Genomic DNA, 10,367 nt, shown 5'->3' with positions numbered 1-10,367 from the left:
ATTTCATGTAAAGCAAAAGTGTGGATATGAGAGGCTATACATACCCAAGGATTGTTGATATCTACCAAGGATCTTCCATGTGTTGTGGACAATATTCCTCAAATTTGTAACATATGTTGTTGAAGCATTCGTTCAGCAGCAACTTGGGTGCATAATACGAATTATATCACGTAGTATGAAGACAAGTGACTGAAAAACGTGCACTAACGATCCCAATGCATCTTTTCTAGAAGAGAAAGTAGTATATTAAGACGGGAATTACATATATATTCATCATCAATTTATTGAATATTTGAAGTGTGGAAACAAGAGACTATACGTACCCAAGGGTTGTTGATATCTACCAGGGATCTTCAATGTCTTCTGGGAGAATTCCTTTTAAATTGTAAGATATGTTGTTGAAGCACACGTTCATCAGCCACTTGGGTTCATAATATGAATTATATCACGTAGTATGCAGACAAGTGACTGAAAAACGTGTACTAAGTATAACAATTCACCAGTTGTACAAACGAAAGTAATATGTTAAGACAAAAATTACACATAAATTCGTTTTCAAAATATTGAGTATATGTAAATAGAACTGCCAGCCTAAACTTTGATCTCAACTGATCTCTCTTAATTAACCAATAGAAATACAAATTAAGGAAGCAGAAATAAGAACAGAAAAATAAGTTATTATTAAGATGTTACTTCTAGAAATATTGTTGCAACAAGACAGGTCCGAATTTAAAAAACGACATTTTTGTCCCTTTGTTTGTTTTTTGATTGACTGACTGTTACATTCTCTAAATCATAAACAGTATAATTGGAAAAATAATACGGGACACGTCACAATTTATATTTTTCAACTTTTTAACATTGAATGCCTTACATAATGACATACATTTTTAATAATGTATTCAAATGAAGTCCCATATATTACATTTTTGGAATGTACAAACTAATATTATGTTAAATTTTTTTGCATATCCAATTGATGAAAAGTTAATCTAGAAAATAGTAACATTAAACCATACACTTTAATTGAGAAAGACCAGCACTGAATTCAATCATACAATGTAACTTTTCATATCTATAAAATAGGTAATCTAAATGCAGACCATTGGCTTGATTCTAATTTATGCTATTTTAAACTTCATGGTGTCACGGGGACGTCATATTCTGTCAAAGACATGCGTTTTTGTAAATTTAGGAAACAATCTTTGTTAGTAACATGACACAATAATTTGTTACCCTGGCTTTCAATATGTTGTAAAATTGTCATGTGATGTTCGATGTTTGTAGAAGCAGGTTATAATTATAAACCCTTGTTGAAATATCAAAACCATTGAAGAGAATTATAAAGAATTTTCCTTGTTTCTCAAAAATTATAACAACGATCAATGTCTTCTTATGTCATACTGTAAAAAAATTTGCGAAATTTATTTATTATTTTACTGTGAAGGCAAAAGTGTGCATATGAGAGGCTATACATACCCAAGGGTTGTTGATATCTACCATTGATCTTCTATGTCTTGTGGACAATATTCATCCAAATTGTAAGATATGTTGTTGAAGCACTCAATCAGCAGCCACTTGGGTGCATAATACGAATTTTATCACGCAGTATGCAGACAAGTGACTGAAAAACGTGCACTGAGGATCCCAATGCATCTTTTCTAGAAGAGAATGTAGCATATTAATACAGGAATTACATGTATATTCATCATCAATTTTTGAATATTTGAAGTGTGGAAACAAGAGACTATACTTACCAAAGGGTTGTTGATATCTACCAAGGATCTTCCATGTGTTCTGGGAGAAATCCCTTTAGCATCTAAGATATGCTGTTGAAGCACACGTTCAGCAGCCACTTGGGTGCATAATAGGAATTATATCACACATTTTTCTGACAAGTGACTGAAAAATCTGCACTAAGGACCCCAATGCTTCATTTCTAAAAAACAAAGTTGTATATTAAGACATAAATTACATATATATTCATCATCAATTTATTTAATATTTGAAATTGTGGAAACAAGAGACTATACATACCCAAGGGTTGTTGATATCTACCAAGGATCATCCATGTGTTCTGGGAGAAATCCATTTAGCATCTAAGATAAGTTGTTGAAGCACACGTTCAACAGCCACTTGGGTGTATAATACGAATTATATCACGCAGTATGCAGACAAGTTTATGAAAAACGTGCACTAACGATCCCAATGCATCTTTTCTAGAAGAGAAATAGTATATTAAGACAGGAATTACATATATATTCATCATCAATTTAATGAATATTGAAATGTGGAAATAAGAGACTATACATACCCAAGGGTTGTTGATATCTACCAAGGATCTTCCATGTGTTCTGGGAGAAATCCCTTTGGCTTCTAAGATATGTTGTTGAAGCACACGTTCAGCAGCGACTTGGGTGCATAATACTAATTATATCACGCAGTATGCAGACAAGTGACTGATAAACGTGCACTGAGGATCCCAATGCATCTTTTCTAGAAGAGAAAGTAGTATATTAAGACAGGAATTACATATATATTCATCATCAATTTATTGAATATTTGAAGTGTGGAAACAAGAGACTATACGTACCCAAGGGTTGTTGATATCTACCAGGGATCTTCAATGTCTTCTGGGAGAATTCCTTTTAGCTTGTAAGATATGTTGTTGAAGCACACGTTCATCAGCCACTTGGGTTCATAATATGAATTATATCACGTAGTATGCAGACAAGTGACTGAAGAATGTGCACTAAGTATCACAATACACCAGTTGTAGAAATGAAAGTAATATATTAAGACATAAGTTACACATATATACGTTTTCAAAATATTGAGTATATGTAAAAAGAACTGCCAGCCTAAACTTTGATATGTACTGATCTCTCTTAATTAGCCAATAGAAATACAAATTAAGGAAGCAGAAATAAGAACAGAAAAATAAGTTATTATTAAGATGTTACTTCTAGAAATATTGTTGCAACAAAACAGGTCCGAATTTAAAAAACGACATTTTTGTCCCTTTGTTTGTTTTTTGATTGACTGACTGTTACATTCTCTAAATCATAAACAGTATAATTGGAAAAATAATACGGGACACGTCACAATTTATATGTTTCAAGTTTTTAAAAGTGAATGCCTTACATAATGACATACATTTTTAAGAATGTATTCAAATGAAGTCCCATATATTACATTTTTGGAATGTACGAACTAATATTATGTTAAATTTTTCTGCATATCCAATTGATGAAAAGTTAATCTAGAAAATAGTAACATTAAACCATACACTTTAATTGAGAAAGACCATCACTGAATTCAATCATAGAATGTAACTTTTCATATCTATAAAATAGGTAATCTAAATGCAGACCATTGGCTTGATTCTAATTTATGCTATTTTAAACTTCATGGTGTCACGGGGACGTCATATTCTGTCAAAGACATGCGTTTTTGTAAATTTAGGAAACAATCTCTGTTAGTAACATAACACAATAATTTGTTACCCTGGCTTTCAATATGTTGTAAAATTGTCATGTGATGTTCGATGTTTGTAGAAGCAGGTTATAATTATAAACCCTTGTTGAAATATCAAAACCATTGAAGAGAATTATAAAGAATTTTCCTTTTTTCTTAAAAATAATAACAACGATCAATGTCTTCTTATGTCATACTGTAAAAAATTTTGCGAAATTTATTTATGATTTTACTGTGAAGGCAAAAGTGTGCATATGAGAGGCTATACATACCCAAGGTTTGTTGATATCTACCAATCATCTTCTATGTCTTGTGGACAATATTCATCCAAATTGTAAGATATGTTGTTGAAGCACACGTTCAGCAGCCACTTGGGTGCATAATACGAATTATATAACGCAGTATGCAGACAAGTGACTGAAAAACGTGCAATAAGGATCCCAATGTATCATTTCTATAAAACAAAGTAGTATATTAAGACAGGAATTACATATATATTCATCATCAATTTATTGAATATTTGAAGTGTGGAAACAAGAGACTATACATACCCAAGGGTTGTTGATATTTACGAAGGATCTTCCATGTGTTCTGGGATAATTCCCTTTAGCTTCAAAGCACACGTTCAGCAGCCACTTGGGTGCATAATACGAATTATATCACGCAGTATGCAGACAAGTGACTGAAAAACTTGCACAAACGATCCCAATGTACTTTTCTAGAGGAGAAAATAGTATATTAAGACAATAATTAAATTTATATCATCATCAACTTATTGATATTTGAAGTGTGGACACGAGAGACTATACATACCCAAGGGTTGTTGATATCTACCAAGGATGTTCCTTGTGTTCTGGGAGAAATATATTTAGCTTCTAAGATATGTTGTGTAAGCACACGTTCAACAGCCACTTGGGTGCATAATACGAATTATATCACGCAGTATGCAGACAATTGACTGAAAAACGTGCACTAAGGATCCAAATGCATCTTTTCTAGAAGATAAAGTAGTATATTATAATGCAGAAGGCCTTAGAAAGTTCGCTTCGCGGGCTTACAGCAGACAACAATATGGGGGTGTGTCTGCGAGAACCAATCAGGTCCGCGAATGAGCGAGCCCGGTTGCCACAGCTAGCTCTCGCTGCACCCTTCTGGAAGGGTGAATGACCTCTGCCTCTTGCTACCTCGGCCTGTTTGTTCGGCTGAGGAGCAGACGACACGAGAGTATCGGCAATAGTGTGCGAGCGACGTCTGCTGTAAGCCCGCGAAACGCTCTTTCTAAGGCCTTCTGCATTATAAGACGGGAATTACATATATATTCATCATCAATTTACTGAATATTTGAAGTTTGGAAACAAGAGACTATACATACCCAAGGGTTGTTGATATCTACCAAGGATCATCCATGTGTTCTGGGAGAAATCCCTTTAGTTTCTAAGATATGTTGTTGAAGCACACGTTCAGTAGCCACTGGGTGCATAATACGAATTATATCACGCAGTATGCAGACTAGTGACTGAAAAACGTGCACCGAGAATCTTAATGAATCTTTTCTAGAAGATAATGTAGCATATTAATACAGGAATTACATATATATTCATCACCAATTTATTGAATATTTGAAATTGTGGAAACAAGAGACTATACATACCCAAGGGTTGTTGATATCTACCAAGGTTCTTCCATGCGTTCTGAGAGAAATCTCTTTAGTTTTAAGATATGTTGTTGAAGCACACGTTCAGTAGCCACTGGGGTGCATAATACGAATTATAACACGCAGTATGCACACCAGTGACTGAAAAACGTGCACTGAGGATACCAATGCATCTTTTCTAGAATAGAAAGTAGTATATTAAAACAGGAATTACATATATATTCATCATCAATGTTCAATAAGAACATTTGAAGTGTGGAAACAAGAGATATACGTACCAAAGGGATGTTGATATCTACCAAGGATCTTCCATGTGTTCTGGGAGAAATCCCTTTAGCTTTTAAGATATGTTGTTGAAGCACACGTTCAGCAGCCATTTGGGTGCATAATACGAATTATATCACGCAGTATGCAGACAAGTGACTGAAGAAGGTGCACTAAGGATCCCAATTCATCATTTCTATAAAAGAAAGTAGTATATTAAGACAGGAATTACATATATATTCATCATCAATTTATTGAACATTTGAAGTGTGGAAACAAGAGACTATACATACCAAAGGGATGTTGATATCTACCAAGGATCTTCCATGTGTTCTGGGAGAAATCACTTTAGCTTGTAAGATAAGTTGTTGAAGCACACGTTCAGCAGCCACTTTGGTGCATAATACGAATTATATCACGCAGTATGCAGACAAGTGACTGAAGAAGGTGACCTAAGGATCCCCATTCATAATTTCTATAAAAGAAAGTAGTAAATTACGACAGGAATTACATATATATTCATCATCAATTTATTCAATATTTGAAATTGTGGAAACAAGAGACTATACATACCTAAGGGTTGTTGATATCTACCAAGGATCTTCCATGTGTTCTGGGAAAAATCTCTTTAGTTTCTAAGATATGTTGTTGAAGCACACGTTCAGCAGCCACTTGGGTGCATAATACGAATTATTTCACGCAGTATGCAGACAAGTGACTGAAAAACTTGCACTAAGGATCCCAATGCATCATTTCTTGAAGAAATAGTAGTATATTAAGACAGGAATTACATATATATTCATAATCAATTTAATGAATATTGAAGTGTGGAAACAAGAGACTATACATACCAAAGTGTTGTTGATATTTACCAAAGATTTTCCATGTGTTCTGGGAGAAATCCCTTTAGCTTCTAAGATAAGTTGTTGAAGCACACGTTCAGCAGCCACTTGGGTGCATAATACGAATTATATCATGCAGTATGCAGACAAGTGACTGAAAAACGTGCACTCATGATCCCAATTCATCATTTCTATGAAAAAAAGTAGTATATTAATACAGGAATTACATATATATTCATCAATTTTTTGAATATTTGAAATTGTGGAAACAAGAGACTATACATACCCAAGGGTTGTTGATATCTACCAAGGTTCTTCCATGTGTTCTGGGAGAAATCCCTTTTGCATCTAAGATATGCTGTTGAAGCACACGTTCAGCAGCCACTTGGGTGCATAATGGGAATTATATCACACATTTTTCTGACAAGTGACTGAAAAATCTGCACTAAGGAGCCCAATGCTTCATTTCTAAAAAACAAAGTTGTATATTAAGACATAAATTACATATATATTGATCATCAATTTATTGAATATTTGAAATTGTGGAAACAAGAGACTATACATACCCAAGGGTTGTTGATATCTACCAAGGATCATCCATGTGTTCTGGGAGAAATCCCTTTAGCATCTAAGATAAGATGTTGAAGCACACGTTCAACAGCCACTTGGGTGTATAATACGAATTATATCACGCAGTATGCAGACAAGTGACTGAAGAATGTGCACTAAGTATCACAATACACCAGTTGTAGAAATGAAAGTAATATATTAAGACATAAGTTACACATATATACGTTTTCAAAATATTGAGTATATGTAAATAGAATTGCCAGCCTAAACTTTGATATGTACTGATCTCTCTTAATTAACCAATAGAAATACAAATTAAGGAAGCAGAAATAAGAACAGAAAAATAAGTTGTTATTAAGATGTTACTTCTAGAAATATTGTTGCAACAAAACTGGTCCGAATTTAAAAAACGACATTTTTGTCCCTTTTTTGTTTTTTGATTGACTGACTGTTACATTCTCTAAATCATAAACAGTATAATTGGAAAAATAATACGGGACACGTCACAATTTATATTTTTCAAGTTTTTAACATTGAATGCCTTACATAATGACATACATTTTTAAGAATGTATTCAAATGAAGTCCCATATATTACATTTTTGGAATGTACGAACTAATATTATGTTAAATTTTTCTGCATATCCAATTGATGAAAAGTTAATCTAGAAAATAGTAACATTAAACCATACACTTTAATTGAGAAAGACCATCACTGAATTCAATCATACAATGTAACTTTTCATATCTAAAAAATAGGTAATCTAAATGCAGACCATTGGCTTGATTCTAATTTATGCCATTTTAAATTTCATGGTGTCACGGGGACGTCATATTCTGTCAAAGACATGCGTTTTTGTAAATTTAGGAAACAATCTCTGTTAGTAACATGACACAATAATTTGTTACCCTGGCTTTCAATATGTTGTAAAATTGTCATGTGATGTTCGATGTTTGTACAAGCAGGTTATAATTATAAACCCTTGTTGAAATATCAAAACCATTGAAGAGAATTATAAAGAATTTTCCTTGTTTCTTAAAAATAATAACAACGATCAATGTCTTCTTATGTCATACTGTAAAAAATTTTGCGAAATTTATTTATTATTTTACTGTGAAGGCAAAAGTGTGCATATGAGAGGCTATACATACCCAAGGGTTGTTGATATCTACCATTGATCTTCTATGTCTTGTGGACAATATTCATCCAAATTGTAAGATATGTTGTTGAAGCACTCAATCAGCAGCCACTTGGGTGCATAATACGAATTATATCACGCAGTATGCAGACAAGTGACTGAAAAACGTGCACTCATGATCCCAATGCATCTTTTCTAGAAGAGAATGTAGCATATTAACACATGAATTACATGTATATTCATCATCAATTTATTGAATATTTGAAGTGTGGAAACAAGAGACTATAATTACCCAAGGGTTGTTGATATTTACCAAGGATTTTCCATGTGTTCTGGGAGAAATCCCTTTAGCTTCTAAGATATGTTGTTGAAGCACAAGTTCAGCAGCCACTTGGGTGCATAATACGAATTATACCAGGCAGTATGCAGACAAGTGACTGATAAACGTGAACTGAGGATCCCAATGCATCTTTTCTAGAAGAGAATGTAGCATATTAATACAGGAATTACATATATATTCATCATCAATTTATTGAATATTTGAAATTGTGGAAACAAGAGACTATACATACCCAAGGGTTGTTGATATCTACCAAGGATCTTGCATGTGTTCTGGGAGAACTCCGTTTAGCTTCTAAGATATGTTGTTGAAGAACACATTCAGCAGGCACTTGGGTGCATAATAAGAATTATATCACGCAGTATGCAGACAAGTGACTGAAGAAGGTGCACTAAGGATCCCAATTCATCATTTCTATAAAATAAAGTAGTATATTAAGACATGAATTACATATATATTCATCATCAATTTATTGAATATTTGAAATTGTGGAACCAAGAGACTATACATACCCAAGGGTTGTTGATATCTACCAAGGATCTTCCATGTGTTCTGGGAAAAATCTCATTAGTTTCTAAGATATGTTGTTGAAGCACACGTTCAGCAGCCACTTGGATGCATAATACGAATTATTTCACGCAGTATGCAGACAAGTGACTGAAAAACGTGCACTAAGGATCCCAATGCATCATTTCTTGAAGAGAAAGTAGTATATTAAGACAGGAATTACATATATATTCATCATCAATTTAATGAATATTGAAGTGTGGAAACAAGAGACTATACATACCCAAGGGTTGTTGATATTTACCAAGGATTTTCCATGTGTTCTGGGAGAAATCCCTTTAGCTTCTAAGATAAGTTGTTGAAGAACACATTCAGCAGCCACTTGGGTGCATAATACGAATTATATCACGCAGTATGCAGACAAGTGACTGATAAACGTGCACTGAGGATCCCAATGCATCTTTTCTAGAAGAGAGTGTAGCATATTAATACAGGAATTACATATATATTCATCATCAATTTATTGAATGTTTGAGATTGTGGAAACAAGAGACTATACATACCCAAGGGTTGTTGATATCTACCAAGGATCTTCCATGTGTTCTGGGATAAATCTCTTTAGTTTCTAAGATATGTTGTTGAAGCACACGTTCATCAGCCACTTGGTTCATAATATGAATTATATCACGTAGTATGCAGACAAGTGACTGAAGAATGTGCACTAAGTATCACAATACACCAGTTGTAGAAATGAAAGTAATATATTAAGACATAAGTTACACATATATACGTTTTCAAAATATTGAGTATATGTAAATAGAATTGCCAGCCTAAACTTTGATATGTACTGATCTCTCTTAATTAGCCAATAGAAATACAAATTAAGGAAGCAGAAATAAGAACAGAAAAATAAGTTATTATTAAGATGTTACTTCTAGAAATATTGTTGCAACAAAACAGGTCCGAATTTAAAAAACGACATTTTTGTCCCTTTTTTGTTTTTTGATTGACTGACTGTTACATTCTCTAAATCATAAACAGTATAATTGGAAAAATAATACGGGACACGTCACAATTTATATTTTTCAAGTTTTTAACATTGAATGCCTTACATAATGACATACATTTTTAAGAATGTATTCAAATGAAGTCCCATATATTACATTTTTGGAATGTACAAACTAATATGATGTTAAATTTTTCTGCATATCCAATTGATGAAAAGTTAATCTAGAAAATAGTAACATTAAACCATACACTTTAATTGAAAAAGACCAGCACTGAATTCAATCATACAATGTAACTTTTCATATCTAAAAATAGGTAATCTAAATGCAGACCATTGGCTTGATTCTAATTTATGCTATTTTAAATTTCATGGTGTCACGGGGACGTCATATTCTGTCAAAGACATGCGTTTTTGTAAATTTAGGAAACAATCTCTGTTAGTAACATGACACAATAATTTGTTACCTGGCTTTCAATATGTTGTAAAATTGTCATGTGATGTTCGATGTTTGTACAAGCAGGTTATAATTATAAACCCTTGTTGAAGTATCAAAACCATTGAAGAGA

The sequence above is a fragment of the Lepisma saccharinum genome, chromosome 30 (assembly GCF_977018435.1).
Source record: "Lepisma saccharinum chromosome 30, izLepSacc3.1, whole genome shotgun sequence".
Lineage (NCBI taxonomy): Eukaryota > Metazoa > Arthropoda > Insecta > Zygentoma > Lepismatidae > Lepisma > Lepisma saccharinum.
Note: the sequence above shows the minus strand (reverse complement) of the source record.